The 18,189-nt window shown below is 42.2% G+C and overlaps 1 protein-coding gene across 3 annotated transcripts in view; it reads right to left on the bottom strand.

Annotated features, from left to right (window-relative positions):
• Nucleotides 1-18,189, bottom strand: part of gli2a (GLI family zinc finger 2a) — a 412,735-nt gene that overhangs the window by 363,599 nt on the left and 30,947 nt on the right. The gene's annotated exons all lie outside the window — the stretch shown is intronic.

Raw genomic sequence — 18,189 nt, 5'->3', positions numbered from 1 at the left:
ATGTTCCCTTTCCTTGGTGTCCTGGAATTAATAACATTTTCTTAAATACATAATCAAAGTTCAATTTATCTGTTCGTTTTAGAATTTTCACTTTAATAAGAACTGACTGCTCCTTCAATATATAAACATTCAGCATGAGCAGACAGCTGAACTATCACATCCATCCATCACATTATGATCATTTATTAGGACTCTGTCCTTATGTTAGGTCACTCAAACTCTGAGAATGCCTTGAAATGCTTCACACAAATAACTATCTGAACAGCAGATAATATTGTGAGTGAAATCACAACAGCCACTTTGCATACAGTTATTTCCAACAAACAGCAATAAGAATGAGTGGTCACATCCATTCTCAGTGGATCTGATCAAGGAAAGAATGCCAGTCAAAAGAAAAAATGTCGCAGAGCCTTTGTTTGTGGTCTGCCCAGGAATTCCTTTGGTTTGACATATCAACCATCAACATCTCCAGCTCAGCATCATTCCCTGAGTGGAATATCGGCCCGGATGATGAGGTCAAGTCCTGGAACTGATTTGTTTGAAATTAAAGGAGCAAAAATCTCGACGACTGGGCCAAACCAACCACTTACAGCTATCATAATAGTTTCTATGCTGTAGTTTCAGACACCCTGTTGTTAGAGTTTGACCGACATTTCCACAATATAGTCATACCATCCCAGTAAATAGGTTGTTCGAAGAAGCTCTTTTGGTGAGTGAGTAAAGAGCTTCTTTATATTTGAAATGTAGCATAGCAACGATACACACTGCCTTGAGCATGATTGTTTATGATACTTTGAATAATAAATCTCAATTTTGTGCTCATAAAATCTTTTACGATGTGCAGGGGAACATGGACTCATTTGAGCCATGAAACATATTTTCCTAGACATTACTCAGTATAAAATTGCTTTGAGCCCTATCTTATCAGAAATATTAGCATTATTAAAATACTAAGATTAATATCTCAATTAAAACAGCAAACTAATTTCTTACTGATGTGTTAAGTGTTTGTGAATACTGCAAAGCCAATGTATTTTTCTGTTAATACCCTTGGCCTCAGGTTCTGCAGTAGAACACACCAGCTCATCCAAGTCAAGATGTAGAAGGGGAACTTCCAGATACCCTTGTCCTTCTAGAAGGTCATGGGTCTGGTAAGGGTTGCTGAAGGAGCTTTGGTGAGCTACTTTCTAGACCATGTGCCAAGCTCTATGTTCTTTACCAACCCAATGCCTCAATCCACAACCCCAATGCCTTTTGTATTGTCTTTGTCAAACTATGCCTTTTCTACCCACCCTAATGGCTCAGTTGAGGGGTGACCTTATAGAACTTCATTAAATTATGAGGGACATCGATAAGGTGAATGGCAAAGGTCTTTTCCTAAGGGTGCAGCAGTTCAAAACTCGATGGCATAATTTTAAAGGGGGCCTGAGGGGCAACAGTTTCAAACAGCGGATGGTTCGTACATGGAATGAACAGCCGGAGAAATTGGTAGATTACAACCTTTAAAAGAATCTGGACAGGTACATGAATAGGAAAGGTTTACAGGGAAATGGGCCAAATGGAGGTAAATGGAACTAGAGTTTAGATTAGAGTGGTGCTGGAAAAGAACAGCAGGTCAGGCATCATCCAAGGAGCAGGAAAATCGACGTTTCAGGCAAACCCCTTCATCAGGAATGGAACTAGCTTAGCTTGGGAAACCTGGTTGGTATGGAGAGTTGGACCAAAGGGACTGTTTCTGTTCTGTATGACTCTATGCCCCTCCAAGCCTCCCCATGTCTCTTTGGAGATCCCTTTCCAACTTACAGCTAACTAATGATACCACCGATCATTGTTTTCCCTCATACTTACTCTCCTAGTATTCATCATGGGTCGACTTCAAAACCCATGAAATGAAATACATTTGTAGAGTAAAATTATGTATCTATTCCAGACTCCACTTTTTGAAGAAAAGACACCGTCATTCACGAAAACCCATTTACTGCATTTATATTGCTTCAGCAAGATAAAGCCTTGTAACAAAAAATATTTCACTCAAAGTTCAACAAACATTGCCATTCATAGCCAATCCCAAGGAGGAGCTGTCAATCAAACAGTGAAATAAAGGCATCTCACTGTGGTAATGCATGGTTGTGAGATCTGTCATTCAGCAGTAAGTCAGTCATGAAAACTATCAGGCTTGTAAACTCTCGGGTTTACTTTTAATCCACTCTGGACAATTTCTCAAAAAGTTTAAAGGGCAACACTTTTAAATGCCTTGGTACTTTTGACAGGATTCTTTGACAGGTCTTCTTAACCCATGCTTTGACTGGTCATTAAACAATTTTTGACAGGCCATCTTCAGAAGTCCCTTTGATGGTTTTCACACTGATTTTGATAGGTCTGTTAATAGTTGCAATGAACTTGACAGGAATCAGTTTATGCAATTTTTATGCACATTAATGCTCTTCTCTTCTCGAGGCTCAATGGGTCACTTGGCTGAGCATGGCATTTGTATGCGTGAGAACATGTAAATCTCTTTCTTTCCAAAACTGTTTTCTCTATCTTTCCCTCCAACTGCAATGCATTGCGCTCTCCTACCCTGTGGATGAGAAGAAGGGAAACTAATGTGGAGACTGTTAGAGGTTCCTCAGGTAATCTGCAGGAGCAGTGGGATCTGAGTATGCCAGGCCCACTAAAGCATCACTGGTTGATCCTTTGGGCACGAGCTATCATCAGTCAGAGGGGACTGGCAGCGTGAGGTGAAGACCAGATCACATCCTGATTGGAGACTATTGTGGAGCCAATGCTCAGCTGCTCCTCTAGTTGTGTGTCTCGTGGCACTGGCCTGTCTCGTTGTGAGATGGGAATACCTGGACTACTGTCAAAGCTCCCCAGACTACTCTTGCCTTGCCTTCGATCCTGATGATCAATGTGTGAGGTAATGGAGTGCAGCTTCATTGGTTTCGTTGGTACCCTGGCAACCTCTGACTGTGTTGGACCTGTCTCTCCATAGCAGCTGCCCACTTCTGCATGGAGGCAGCCAGGTGGGCACAGGACTGGCTACAGTGTTGCAGAATCTGGGTGATTGTGGGTGGTGAATTGATGCAGTAGCTGCGTTTCCCATTTTCTCAGCAATGAGGGTCAGTACTTCCAGTACATGCGAATGCTCCTCTTCTCTGTGCATCCCACAAAGGCCAAGGCCACAGGGTCATCTCCAGCCTGCTCTCCAATTGTCCTCTGTCTGAGTCATCTCTCCCTCATCCACGTGCGGAGTTGCAAGTGGGTGACCTCATAGACCATAGCAACAATATCACTGTCCAGGCTGCTGGGGGACCCAAGAGGCAATGCAACCAATACTTGCACCAATGTTTCCCCATTATGATCTGGGGACACTAATGAACTCTTCTCTGGGGGAGATGAGATGGACCAAGAGGGTATGGATCTACCTTTAAGATACAGAAGCTGTTGCGAATATTGGACGGTATTTGATGCCTCGTTAATGTGACTGTTGCAATGGGTAAAACCAATGACTGCAGATGCTGGAAACCAGATTCTGGATTAATGGTGCTGGAAGAGAAGCCAAGTGTTACTTCCTTTGCTGTCAGGACATAGATATCTCCACATTCCTGTGGGAACAGACGGTGTTTTCTCTAGCCAGGGCAGCAGGATGTGGAGGTAGTGAGGACATAGATGTCTGGCAATTCCACACACCCCGACTCCCCAACCACACACACAGCTCCACAGCAGAACATTGTTCAGTTCTGTTTGGAATGACTGCTCCTGAGATGACATAAAGGGAGGGAGGGGTATAATAAGTAAGATGCAAGGGGGTGGTACAGCTGGTAAATGTGGGGGGATAGGTGTTGAGGTGTTCTGTAGCAGTGAACAGGCAGTGCTGACGGCATGCAGCGTTAATGGTGTAGAAGCTAAAGAGTAACAACAGCGAGTGAGGGAAGATGTTGCATGCAACAGAGGGGGTATCAGTGTATAATTATGAGCAAGAGGTGGGTGAGGTGGCACGGATGAGTGAAGAGAGCAGAAAGCACAGAATACATTTACCCTGGCAAACCAGAGAAGGTCATTCACCTTCTTCCTTTATTGTTACCGAGTCCTCCTCCCCCTGGAAGAGGCACTGATCCAGGTGGAGATCTCCAGCCAGGCTGGCATATTCTGGTGGCATGGCCTTCTCTGCCAGTCCTCTGCAAGAGGACTCTTCTTCTCTATACTATCCCAACCATGTGTGTCTCCAGGTCCCTGTTAGAGGAGCACGATGCCAGTCTCCACATCTCTGCCATCTACCCTGATGTCGAATGCAACTGAGAGCTCAGCTTTCAAAAGGCACCATTCCTTGTTGGCAGCAGGCTTTGAAAGATGGCATGGCTCTAAGAGGTTTTTTTTAAAATTCATTTTATGTGGGATGTTGGTGTGCTGGCTGGCCAGCATTTATTGCTGGTATCTAGTTGGCCTTGAGAAGATAGTGGTGACCTGCCTTCTGGAACCAGTGCAGTCCACCTTCTGTGGGTTGACCTACAATGCCAGTAGAGAGGGAATTCCAGGATTTTGACCCAGCAACAGTTAAGGATCAGCAATATATTTCCAAGTCAGGATGGTGAGTGACTTGGAGGGGAACTTGAAGGTGGTGCTGTTGGCCTTTTACAGGAACAGAAACCTTGCCCACCACTCCTTCCAAAGTGTTGTGTTCCCCTGTGAATAGGGAAAGGTGGGCAGAGATAGCATGTGTATCACATCATAAGAGCTCAAATGGCAATTAATTTGGCATTTGGTGAGAAAAACTCACTTGGGTTCACCATATGAATCACACCATAAAACTCAGCGCCATTTACATGTAGCCAAAATATGGCAAATTTCAGCTCATGGATTATTAAATAGTATTTCCTCATCAGATTAAGCCCGAACATTTGCATGCAGAGTGACATTTTTGCCAACTATATTTATTCTAATAATAAACTTCCTTTAAACTCCTAGGATTCAATCCATCTCGTCCAGCAGACTTACCAGTCTTTAGCTCAATTAGTTTCCTTTTTTTTCTCTAGTAATAGTTAATGCATTTATTTAGTATTTTTTTAAAGCTACTAATTGTCTTCTACCATGAAAATTGGTGCAAAAGGTTTATTAACCTCTAGGGTAGAAAAGCTCAGGCTGTTTTCTCTGGCATGGCAGAGGCTGAGGGGAGACTTGATAGAAATCTATGAAATTATGTGATGTACAGATAGGGTTGACAGTCAGAATCCTTTTCCCCAAAGCGTCTAATACTAGGGGACATGCATTTAAGGTGGGGGGGTGGGTGTTCAAAGAAAATGTGAGGGGCAAGTTTTTTTAACACAGAGAGTGGTAGGAGTCTGGAACACACTACCAGTAATTCTGGTGGAGGGAGATACAATTGGGACATTTAAGGGCCATTCAGACAGTCATTGCGTCATGGAGATACACAACACATTTACAGACCCTTCAGTCCAACTCGTCCATGCTGCCCAGATATTCCAATCTAATCTACTCCCATTTGCTAGCACATGGCCCTTATCCCTCTAAACACTTCCTATTCATATATCCATCCAGATGCCTTTTAACTGCTGTAATTGTACTAGCCTCCACCACTTCCTCTGGCAGGTCATTCCATACACCCACCACTCTCTGCTTGTAAAAGTTGCCTCTAACATCCCTTTTATATCTTTTCCCTCTGACCTTAAACCTATGCCATCTAGTTCTGGACTCCCCCACTCCAGGGAAAAGACATTATCTATTTATCCTATTCATGCCTTCATGGTTTCATAAACCTCCATAAGGTCACCCCTCAGCCTCCAATGCTTCAGGGAAAACAGCCCCAGTCTATGCAAGTTCTCTCTATAGCTCAATTCCTCAAACCCTGGCAACATCCTTGTAAATCTTTTCTGAACCATTTCAAGTTTCACAACATCCTTCCGATAGAAAGAATATTGCACACAATATTCCAATAGTGGCCTAACCAATGTCTGTACAGCTGCAACATGACCTCCTAACTCTGGTACTCAATGCTCTGACTAATAAAGGAAATCATACCAAACACCTTCTTCATTATGCTATCTACCTGCGACTCTACTTTCAAGGAGCTGTGAACCTGCACTCCAAAGTCAATTTGTTCAGCAACATTCCCGAGGACCTTACCATTAAGTGTATAGGTCCTGATTTTCTTTTCCAAAATGCAATACCTCACATTTATCTAAATTAAACTCCATCTGTCACTCCTCAGTCCACTGGCCCATCTATCAAGATCCTGTTGTAATCTGAGTCAACTTTCTTCACTATCCACTACATCTCCAATTTTGATGCCAACTGCAAACTTACTAACTATACCTCCTATGTTCACATCCAAATCATTTATATAAATGACAAAAGGTAGTGGGCCCAGCACTGATCCTTGTGGTACACCACTGGTCACAGGCCTCTAATCTGAAAAGCAACCCTCTACCACCATCCTCCTGAATATGCCCCGAATGGAGGGATATGGTCCAAGGGCAGGAAGACAGGATTCGCTTAATTTGGCATCATATTCAACACAACATTGTGGTTCCTGTGCTGTTCAGTTCTATGGTTCTTCTATTATTTCCTTGTTCCCTGTTATTACGTCCCCAGTCTTGTCCTCTAAGGGACCTATATTCACTGCTGGCACACTCTCCATTCTGTATATTTAAAGAAGCTGGTACTGCCTTCATTGTTTATTTTCACCCTCTCCATTGTGCCATCAGTTTGGACCCGCCTTGGGACGGCTGCTACTTCTGTCAGCTATAGATATAACCTTGGATTAACTAGGACATCAGTGAGAAGGAACTTCTTGTTGAAAAGAAACTCTGGATAAAACTGCAATCTTAAAGACTCGCCCTTATGTCATAGATTCGCCCTTTTTTTCAAAGCTCCCTTATGGATCACACAACACTGGCTATGTTAGAGATGTGATTTGGAGATGCCGGTGTTGGACTGGGGTGTACAAAGTTAAAAATCACTCAACACCAGGTTATAGTCCAACAGGTTTAATTGGAAGCACACTAGCTTTTGGAGCGACTCTCCTTCATCAGGTGGTAGTGGAGGGCTCCACTACCACCTGATGAAGGAGCGTCGCTCCGAAAGCTAGTGTGCTTCCAATTAAACCTGTTGGACTATAACCTGGCATTGTGTGATGTTTAACTACGTTAGAGATAAGCATTCCTATTTAGTTCACCCATATATTGTACTATACATCAGTTAGCATTTTAGTGCTGGGCATTTGCTGGTGGCTCTTGCTGAGTCCACTGTGATGCCTTGTCCTTGGATAACATGTCCTATAACGTGATCCTGGTTCTTGAGAATGGATATTTCTCAGCTCCTGTATGGCCTGCCTTCTGTGGTGCTGTTAACACTTTCTGGACCCTCTGGCTCTGACCATTCTTCATTTTATCATGCCTTAGGATATGATCCATGTGGAAAATGGCTCCTTGCTCTCCTTCAAGAATCCTTGATATCACTCTTCTGAAAATCGCTGATGCAGGGGAAATTGTGGTCAGTTGAAGCAATACTGGCTCAATTCTTCAATGCATGTAATCAGCATTTTTAATCCATATCTGCTAGAACTCATTGCAACCAATTTTATAAAAACCGTACCTGTTGCCAAGTTTATCAGACATTCATTAATCGACATTCAAAATAACTCCTTCATTTAACTTAGTGAGATCTTGTCACCATCTTAGTTCTACATTTATTTTGGGAATAGTTATTCATCCTGAGCATCACTGTATTGGTTGTATTACTATATCACTGATAACGTAACCCTGTTTTCGATCATGCTGTTTAATTGAGATCTAAACTTTCCTATTAGAGGATGTGGAATTTTCCAGGGAGTGTACAAACAATTGGGTTTAGCATCTTCTCACAGGGTAATGTGTTATTCCTACTTTAATTTGTCTTATTCTTTAAATAGCTTTGGAAATTAGATTAGATTAGATTAGATTAGATTCGGCCCAATAAATCCACATCGCCCTTCCAAAGCGAAACCCACCCAAACCCATTCCCCTACCCTATATTTACCCCGACTAACACTGTGGACAATTTAGCATGGCCAATTCACCGGACCTGCACATCTTTGGATTGTGGGAGGAAACCGGAGCACCCGGAGGAAACCCACGCAGACACGAGGAGAATGTGTAAACTCCACACAGACAGACGGGAATCGAACCCAGGACCCTGGTGCTGTAAGGCAGCAGGGCTAGCTGAAACTCTGTCTCTTTTTCATTCTCGAATACTGTACCCAGAGACCTAGCCCAAATCATTCACTTCAGCTTGACAATGAATTATACTGATTCTTCAAATTATAGAATGTTTCACTGACTTAATGACTGCATGTCGAGATGATCTGTCCACACAATCTGCATCACCTGGACCTTGATGTTTTATTTTCAGTAGTCAACAACATCACAAATTTTAACCATGGCATGTTGACCGTGAATATAACAGGTTTTGTGTTGAGTTTAAGTTGTATTTCAAGACTTGCTATCTTAAACTGATGGTCCAGAGTTTCCACTGACCTCCATCTAGGAATGCCATCTTAACATTTTGTTCTTTATTTTTAACTTCTTGAACAATTTCCTTGCTACATGATTTTCGTTCTGGGATCAACTTTTTGGTTTTCAGGGATTCCATTTGCAATCTCACTAACTGCTTTATTCGGTGACGCAGTCACATAGTCACACTGCCTCTTGTTTTTGTGTCAATGTAGGCATAGAAACAGAATTAGAAGGATTCATCAATATCCCCAATAATCACAATAACTAACTAAACTTTAAGTCACAACACACATGAATAGCAAGAATCTCCTCAACATCATAGTATTTAAATTGACACAAGATTATATGCATAAATTGCAGAAGTGTTTAGAAAATAACAACTAAACACATCTGTCCGCAAAGCCAGGACCCTGAACACACTTTCTGTAGATGGCTGTGGTCACAACTAAATGGGTATAAGTTTGTCTTAAGTAGTTACTACATCTAGTTGGTCTTCTTTGTGATAAATATTTACATGTGATTTGGGGATTTTCAGGAGCTAATTCACTGGACACCCTCCTGTATGATTTGAGTGCTGGTCCTGAGCCTAAGTGATCCAGTAAAAGCAAACCTGAACCAGGAATAGAGGAAGGCCCTCTCATTTATGTACAGAGTTCACATGCCATATTAAAGCAGTGGGAAGCCATTGATTAGCCCATAAAACTTCCCAAGTAAACAGACTCCTGAAGATAGAGGTAAGAGAGACATGCATTTCTAAAACGATTAGACAGCTGGACTGCAGCCAAGAACCTCTAAAATTCCATAAATAAACAAACAGACTTCAGAACTGCTAACTCATTAGTTGCTTTTACCTGAATATATAAAAGCAATAGGAAAGATCAAAGATTTAAGTGTTGTTATCATCCTAGGCTATCCTTTCAAATGCCGTGAAATGTACTCTACTTTTTTAATCCATTAAATAAAACTTTTTACAATGTTTACCTTTTACTTCATAGCTTGACAGTTGCCAAAAATAACAAACTGGAAAGCATATTACTAAAGGAATAGTTATTTCTTAATTATTTAGTGAGCACACAATCACACGTCAAACACTCACTTTGCCATTTGTTAAACTGAGTTAAGTCTATCCTCACATTTCAGTCAAACTCCTCGACAATATGAGTCATTGTTTGGACTGCACCACAGCTGCAGTCTGGACGATCTCGGCAACCCCACTGTTAGATGCACAAGGCATCAGCTAGCTCAAAAACTATTTAAAAGAGCCCACTGCCAACATGGGAGGTCAAAGCAGAGTGGATAAGCAGTGGGGTCTATGATGAGAGAATGACTTCTGGTTGATACATTGTCCCATCGTAAGTCCTCAGCTGTTAGCTCCCAGCATTGATGGTTTACCTATTTGGAGTGGTGTAGTGGAAGGTGTACTGCTGATATTTTGAGAGGTCATTGCATAAGAGTCAAAAAGTGTGGCGCTGGAAAAGCACAGCAGGTCAGGCAACATCCAAGGAGCAGGAGTCAACATTTCAGACGTAAGCCCTTCATTCCTGTTGAAATGTTGACCCTCCTGCTCCTCGAATGTTGCCTGACCTGCTGTGCTTTTCTAGCACCACACTTTTTGAGTCTGACTCTCCAGCATCTGCAGTCCTCACTTACTTCCAGGTCATTGAATAGCATCAGGTTTGGGTTAGAGTAGACCTTTTCCAATAGCTTGTCGGCTACAATGAGCCTTCTGATTTTGAGAGTGGGGAGCAACATTCCTCAGGATGGTAGCAATGGACTCACATGTACATCAGCCACTTGTTAGTATCAGTCTAAACCAAGGAAGTCAACGTTCCTCTTGGCAAACAAAATTGTACAAGTTTGCACATGAAAAATCCGGTATCATATAAACAAAAATCAGCATCAATATTTTCCAATCACAGCAACATCATGACTCACTTTAATAAACACAGATACAACGCTTGCTACACTTCTGAATGAACTGTAAAAGGAGTAAAAATCACTGTACTTACTGTTGTGGGGAAAATCACCAGCCTCGGAGTCAGAGTCGGGGTTCAATGACAGAGCTTATTGTACAAGGAAATACCAGAGCTCCGGGGAGAGAAAGACACCAACAGCACAGTGATCAGCTGCGATTCTTCTCTCAACTTAGAGTACACATCAAGATATTTTTATACATTTTGTAATAATAGGTCAGTGATGAGATTATTGTCTTTGTAACATGGTTTGTTTATGGTAAACATTGCAGAATCATTAATAGTTTCGGTGCAGTCATGGTCAGTTCCAGCGCAGCCTTTGTTAATTTCAGCATGGTCATTGTCAGTTTCAGCGCAGACATTGTCAGTTCCAATGTCTGCGTGGAAGTCCATTGCTGCAGTAATTGGCACTAATCGCTCTTCCTGAGAAGAACGATTACTGCAGCCCTAACTGTTATCACTCTGTACTGAGTCCATACCAAACTGTTAGCATTTCTATCAAAGGTGTTGGCTGGACCCAGACACTTCGGCAGGCAGTATACACTACTCATGTGTATTCTCTCCCCCCACCTACCTTAAACTAATCAACTAGGCATTCTGGTGGCCCCTGGTAGTTGTCTGTGTTTGCTCTGCTGTCTCTATCCATATTGTGATCTGGCCGCCATCTTGTGTGTCAAATGGCCAACTTATGGCTCAGCAGCCATCTTGTGTGTCCGTGTGCCTAGTGTCACCTTGCCCCATGCCATCTCCCACTTCATTATCTTTCAAAATCTTCATGTCTGCAACAGAAGCTTGGTTCACACTTGGTGAACAACCCGATAACCGCTGAAGCCTGGTCTCCCCCATGTAAAGTTCAACGTATATCAAAGAAAGGCTTTCAAGGAGCCTTCAAAAATTTCAAATACCTAAAAGGAATGGGTAGATTCTGGTCCAACTCCATCCCCTTTCTCCTTCCAATGGCTGAGTGTGGAAAAAGAGGCAGGCCCCAGGCCTGGTGACTATTTATACTGGCCTTCTTTCCATTATGGTCACAATCAGAACCATGCAAATCCAGTCCTTTGTGTCAGATTAAAATTAAAAAAAAGTTTGCTAAAACTGGAGCAAATGGAGTGGAGTAGATTGGTTCAGAAATTTCCACACAGGTTACGTAGAAAATCTTTCAAGAAATAACACTGAGCATTTAAGATACACGCACTCCTAAAGCTAACAGGGTCAGACTAAGCAGACTCGACAAACAAGTTAACGAGAACATGAATTATCTTCTATATAATCTGAATGGGCAACAAACGCTGGCCGAGACACAACACCCACATTCTATGAATGAATAAAAAAACTGCAAGGAAAGCTGAAATAGACTTCAAAGGAATACAGGATACTGATTGTTTGGCACGTAGACTCTGAGTGCGGTTACTGTTGCCATGGAGAATGCACCAGTGATCAGTGAACTGCCAAGGTTTTGATGGCCTCCTTTCATGCCATAAAAATTGTTGTTCCCTTTTGAGTTTTGGTATTCTTGTGATTCTGTTCTAATTAAGCACAAGATTATCTCAACAATTCCCAAGGATCCGTGAGGAGGTCTCATAGAGAATAGGACAAACAGGACAACTTGCATATGTACAGCATCTTTAATAAGAACGTAAGAAATAGGAGCAGGAGTAGGCGATTTGGCCCATTGAGCCTGTTCCACCGTTCAGTAAGACCATGGCTGGTCTTTTCATGGACTCAGCTCCACTTACCCGCCCGCTCACCATATCCCTTAATTCCTTTACTGTTCAAAAATCTATCTACCTTTGCCTTTTGAGGCTATGCTCCCTACTTCTAATACCCTCAGGGTAACCCAAAGTGCTTCACAACAAATGAATTCCTTTTAAAGTGCCACCATAATGCACTTACTGCAAGGCAGTGAGATAACTAACCAAATAATCAATTCTTGCCGATGTTCTTTGAAGAAAAGTGTTGACCAGGCCATCTGAAGAAATATCCAGCTCTCCCTTGAGGAATGTCATGAAGCTTTGATCATCCACATAAGAAACCTTTGTTGAAGCTCTGTAGTTGGAAGATAGTTTCTCCAACACCTCGATTTGAGTCTCCACTCCTGGTGTTTCAGGACATATTTTCAGCTGCCAGTATATCTATGCAGGTTAGCCGCGTCACCAGGAATCAAACAGAACTCTGTTACTGAATTTCAGCTTCTCAATTTTATCATATGCTTGAGATTATTTTCCTTGACTTCCGAAGGCGGGTAAACATCTCTGAATTAGGCTGCAGGTTTATTCAGCAGGATTAGAATAATTGATTTGCACAATTTAGATTTTACATTTGCTATTAAGTTTGAATGCTAAAGATCTGAGAACTAACAAACAGCATCAACAACTGCTGCACTACACAGTTCTCAGCCTCTAAATCAGAAGGTTGTCGGTTCAAGTCTGACTGCAGGACATTGAACACAAAACAATGATGATGTTCCAAGTGCAGAACTGAGGAAATATTATAGCGCCAGAGTTGACATCTTTAAAATGAGAAGTTTAACAGAGTTTGCCCTTTGACATGGATGTAAAAGAGACAGAGTGTATAATCCAACCCTAGATATTTTCTAACTAACCTGTTCAAAGGATGCCATTACATACCTCTGGAGCAGGTCAGCCTTGACACAGGCCTCCTGCCTCAGAGGTAGGGACACTACCACCATGCCTCTAATCTATCCCTAATTCCTAAGCCCTACTATCTTCAGCTGCTACTTAATGACCCACCTTCAAACATAAGGTCAGAAGTGGGGATGTTCACAATGTTCAGCACCATTCTCGATTCGTCAGACACTGAAGAAGTTCATTCTCAAGTTTTAGATTCCCTACAGTGTGGAAATAGGTCCTTTGACCCAGCCAGTCCACACTGACCCTCCAAAGAGTAACCCACCCAGACCCACTTCCCTCTGACTAATGTACCTAACACTATGGGTAATTTAGCATGGCCAATTCACCTGACCTGCACATCTTTGGACTGTGGGAGGAAACCAAAGCACCCGGAGGAAACTCACAAAGACATGAGGAGAATGTGCAAACTCCACACAGACAGTTGCCTAAGGCTGGAATTGAACCTGGGACCCTGGTGCTGTGAGGGAGCAGTGCTAACCACTGAGCCACCGTGTCACCTTGAGCTGGACAGTATCCAGGCATGGGCTGATAAGTGGCATATAACATTCACACCACACAAGTGCCAGGCAACTACCAGCTACAAGAGAGAATCTAACCATCGTCCTCTGACAATCAATGGTATTGCCATCACTAAATATCACCATTGGACTAGCTATATAAGCACTGCAGCGAGGAAAACAAGCAAGATGCTAGGAATTGTGTGGTGAGTATCTCACTCCACTTTTCCCAATCCCTTCCCTACAAGGCCAAATCAGAAGTATAAGGGAATTCTCTTCACTTGCCTAGAAGAGTGCAGTTCTACCAAAACTCAAGAAACTTGGCACTGTTCAGGGCAAAGCAGACTGTTTGAATGATGCTCCATTTACAAGCTACCACTGATGCAGAGGGGCAGCAGTGTGTATCATCTGCAAATGTAGTGCAGCATCTCACCAACACTCCTCCAGCAACACCTTCCAAACCTGCAAACTCTAGCAGCCAGAAGAGTAGAACGCACACTAGAAGACCATCACCTCCAAATGCCCCTCCATTGTGAATGTTCCTGTTACTGGACCAAAATCCTGGAACTCCCCTTCTAATAGAACAGTTGGCTTACCTTTACTTCAAGCACTGCAAATGTTTAAGAAGATAGCTTATGTCACCTTCTCAAGAATAGTGAGAGGTGGGTAATAAATGCTTGCATGGTAAGTAATGCCCACATTTCAAAAAAAAATATTTCTTGGGGCTATTCATAACTACATTTCTGCACATTCTGGTATCCTGGACTTACTTTGGCCTGTTTCTATGATTTACATAGATGCTGGTGGACATTCTGCCCATTCTAACAAGGCAAGTCACCACAGTGACACACTAGTATGTACAATGGTGCAGACAGCTATGCCAATGAAGCTCAATCCTCAAAAGACCTCGGGTCTAAGCAAAAACAGATAAAATCACCCACCTTGTATTAAACTCACTGAATCATTGAGTTTTGCACAGTTATTTTCAACTTCACCACACGCGCCATAACTTGGGGGGGGGGGGGGGGGGGGGGGGGAGAAAGAGTGCATCGTCAGTCTTTGGGGAATGTGACAAATATGGTTCCCCACATGAAGGAAGTCAAGTTTTTGAACTTGCATGTGCCTGCTCTTGTGCAAATGCATTCTGATCCATCTCACTCTGCCCCCAAGTGCTCCTCTTCCTGATTTTCTTTTTCCACCAGTTCTCCGATTCTCATCATGGAATTGCCACAATACAACTTAAATGGTAGAATCATGAAAGGGTTACAACAATAATAGAGGCCATATGACATGTTGAGTCCTTTCTCAGCTCTGTGTAACAGCACCTCAGCCAATCCCACCAGCATGCCCTCACCCCAACGCCTTGAAAAATCTCCCCTTTCAGATAATTTGAAGCTACGTCCCCAGAACACTGGCTAGATCTCTAGATTGATATTCCTGATGAAGGGCTTTTGCCCAAAACATCAATTTTACTGCTCTTCGGATGCTGCCTGAACTGCTGTGCTCTTCCAGCACCACTAATCCAGACTCTAGATTGATAGTCTAGTGATAATGCCACTAGGCTATCACCTCCCCTTGTAACCATGGCTTGAAAGTAGGCCCCACATGTTGTCTTGGTAAGATCTATAACAAAGGGGAAAAAATAGAGAGATTTCATACATTATAAAATAATAACTAAATACACCATGGAAGCCGCATAAACTGGCTGAGTAACCAATGCACAGTTGTGGCTATGAGAACCTTGCAGCTTGCTTGCAGTGAGCTCACTTATAAGTGTGCCTTTTGCTCAACTCATCCATATCAGCTGTCATAACGGTGGCAATAAATCCTACCTTACCAGCTGACAGGAAGCTGATGCCCAAAGATGCAGTTGGTCTCAGAAAACAAATGGGAAAATGATCCTGGTCAAAAGATGACTTTCCAAAGAATATGTAAATATGAATGCTTTAGTTCAATCATGGTGTGAATAAAGTATATTTTATGGATCTCATGTGTGTCACTAGCTGACAATAGAGAAAAATGGCAATCTTCCTGTGGGCTGGGATGACCCACCACAATGTCCAGTGGCTTCAGTGGTTTGGTAACAGATGTCAACACCAAAAACAACAACCCACAATACATGGCATTTGTGGTGGGACTTGCCTCTCAAAAGTGAAACTCTTCAACCACCAGCAACAATGTTCAATATGAAGGAATGCCACATGAAAAAGATTGTTTGCTTTGAGTCCATTATCTTTCATCGATGGATGGGATTCAGAACTGATGGATCATACATGACTTCAGATCTGTCCATCCAGGCATTATGTAAATCTTATCAATAATAATCATTAGTAAAACCAGTGGCATCTAGACACCCTGCTACACAAAGGACGTTACTAAGCTGGAAAAATGTACAACTGTGAAGGTTTTTTGAGTTAAAAGGAGGGGCTAGATAGGCTGGGACTTTTTTCTCTGGAGTGTAGGAGGCTAAGGGGTGACCTTATTGAGGTTTATAAAAACCATGAGGAGCATGGATAAGGTGAATAGCCACGGCCTTTTTCCTGGGGTAGGGGAGTCCAAAACTAGAGGGCAGAGGTTTATGGTGTGAGGAAGAAGATTTAAAAGGGACCTGAAGGGCAACATTTTCTCACGGAGGCTGGTGTGTATATGGAATGAGCTTCCAGAGGACATGGTAGAGGTGGATACAATTACAACATCTAAAAGACATTTGGAAGGTACATGAATAGGAAAGATTTGGAGAGATATGGGTCAAACGGCCTGTTTCCGTGCTGTATGACTCTATGACTCAAGTACTTACAGAGATCAGACTGGGCATTGAATTTAGAGAACAGGCACTGTCTATAACAGTTTCAATAACTAAGACCCTTGTAACCACAATCTGATGTACAAATCACACTGCTTTTCAAACTGAGGCTCTTGAACATCTGTGAGAGGATCCCAGGAGCAGCAAAATTATTATGGGTGTCTACCTACCTCGAGTTCAACATCCAACAGCACAGTTTGAGCAACTCTGCATTTTAAATGTTATTTTCCTTATTGCTGCTTTCCTCTTATTTTAATTTTGTCACAGCAAACAGCAAATTACATTCATTAGGAAGTTTAACACAGTAAAATGTACCAATTGATTCAAAGGAGCTTTATCAGCGAAAAATTGTCACCAAGCCACATAGGCAGATCTTCAGATAGATGCTTAAATGCTTGGTTAAAGAGGTGCATTTTAAGGACTGTGTTAAAGGAGGAAAAAGAGATCGAGGTGAGAGCAGTTTATGGAGAAATCATAGAGTCTGGAGAACAAGCAGATGAACTCACAATGGTGCAAGAGAGTAGGAGTGAATTAATGCAATGTTTTCAGAGGGTTATAGTGCCAACAGGAACAGTTTCTCCTTATCCACTCTGCCCCTCAATGAGGTTACAGAGGTAGGGAGTGGTAAGGTTACAGAGTAATTTGGAAATAAAGTTGAAAATTAGTTTTGGGACTTGCCTGCCTTTGAATGTCTTTCAGAAATGAAGTCAGGATTACCTAGGAATGTGGCAATCCATGAAAAGTTTATGACAGAAGAAAACTTTCACTAGCACTGATACAAAAAGTATAATCAACGAGTTCATTAATTTGTTGTGACTTTTCTGGGAGTGGTCCAAGAGATACCCCATCTGCCTAATGATCACTGCTTTGTTGGCAAAAGCTCATCTCTTCACTACTACCAACTGAATAGTTTAAATATTCATTCAATTCCAAGCAGGTACATTGGCACCAGATTGTGATATAAGGGGCTAAGAATGTTTCTGCCTCATGGCTGATATTTGAGATTTGATGGATCTGCAGTGAAATGGTGTCACCGACTATGCAATTGTACCAATAATACACAACCTTCCACCTTCACATTTCACTGATCACAAAACCCAGATAAACAGGATGTGTGCCAGCAGTGAAGATCAACGTGATATCGCTGGTGCACATCTGAAAAGAACTGCTGGCAAGGCTCTAGTTGCAACCGCAGAGGTGTCAAAGTATTTGATACTTTGAATTGGCAAGGTTTCTGTAGTGTTGCTTCCCCACTGTCCATTAGAATTTTCATACCAAGGATTCTAAACAAGAAACACCGTTCCTGTTGCTATGGTAGTTTTTTCACAAGCGAACAAATAGAACAGAGAGCAACACTTTGAGGGTTAAAGAAAAACCCAATTGAAGGCACAAGAATTTAGTCTTGATCAGGTAGATGTATGTCAAGGGCAAGAACTGGATAAGGCCAGCATCTCCTTGCTATCTGCTGTGTGCAATGTCAGCTGTTGTGATTGCAGATGATGTTAACACAGGACAAATCAGATACCAGAGTGAAACGTGTCTCGATAGACCATAAGTTTTAATTTTGTAAAGTGGATCCTGTGGTGGTCAATCACTGAACATTGTAACACGAGGCTGCCAATATTCTTTAACAAAAGAACACAAGTTTATGACATTAAATAAATAGAAACAAAGATGTAAAAGACTATTTAGAAAGATGTTGACAAACAGCAAGAAAGTATGATTCAACTCTTCTCCCAGGACTATCTTTGACAG

This window comes from Hemiscyllium ocellatum, chromosome 7 (assembly GCF_020745735.1).
Source record: "Hemiscyllium ocellatum isolate sHemOce1 chromosome 7, sHemOce1.pat.X.cur, whole genome shotgun sequence".
Taxonomy (NCBI): domain Eukaryota; kingdom Metazoa; phylum Chordata; class Chondrichthyes; order Orectolobiformes; family Hemiscylliidae; genus Hemiscyllium; species Hemiscyllium ocellatum.
The sequence above is the reverse complement of the archived record's forward strand: the minus strand, read 5'-3'. Positions and strand labels throughout refer to the sequence as shown.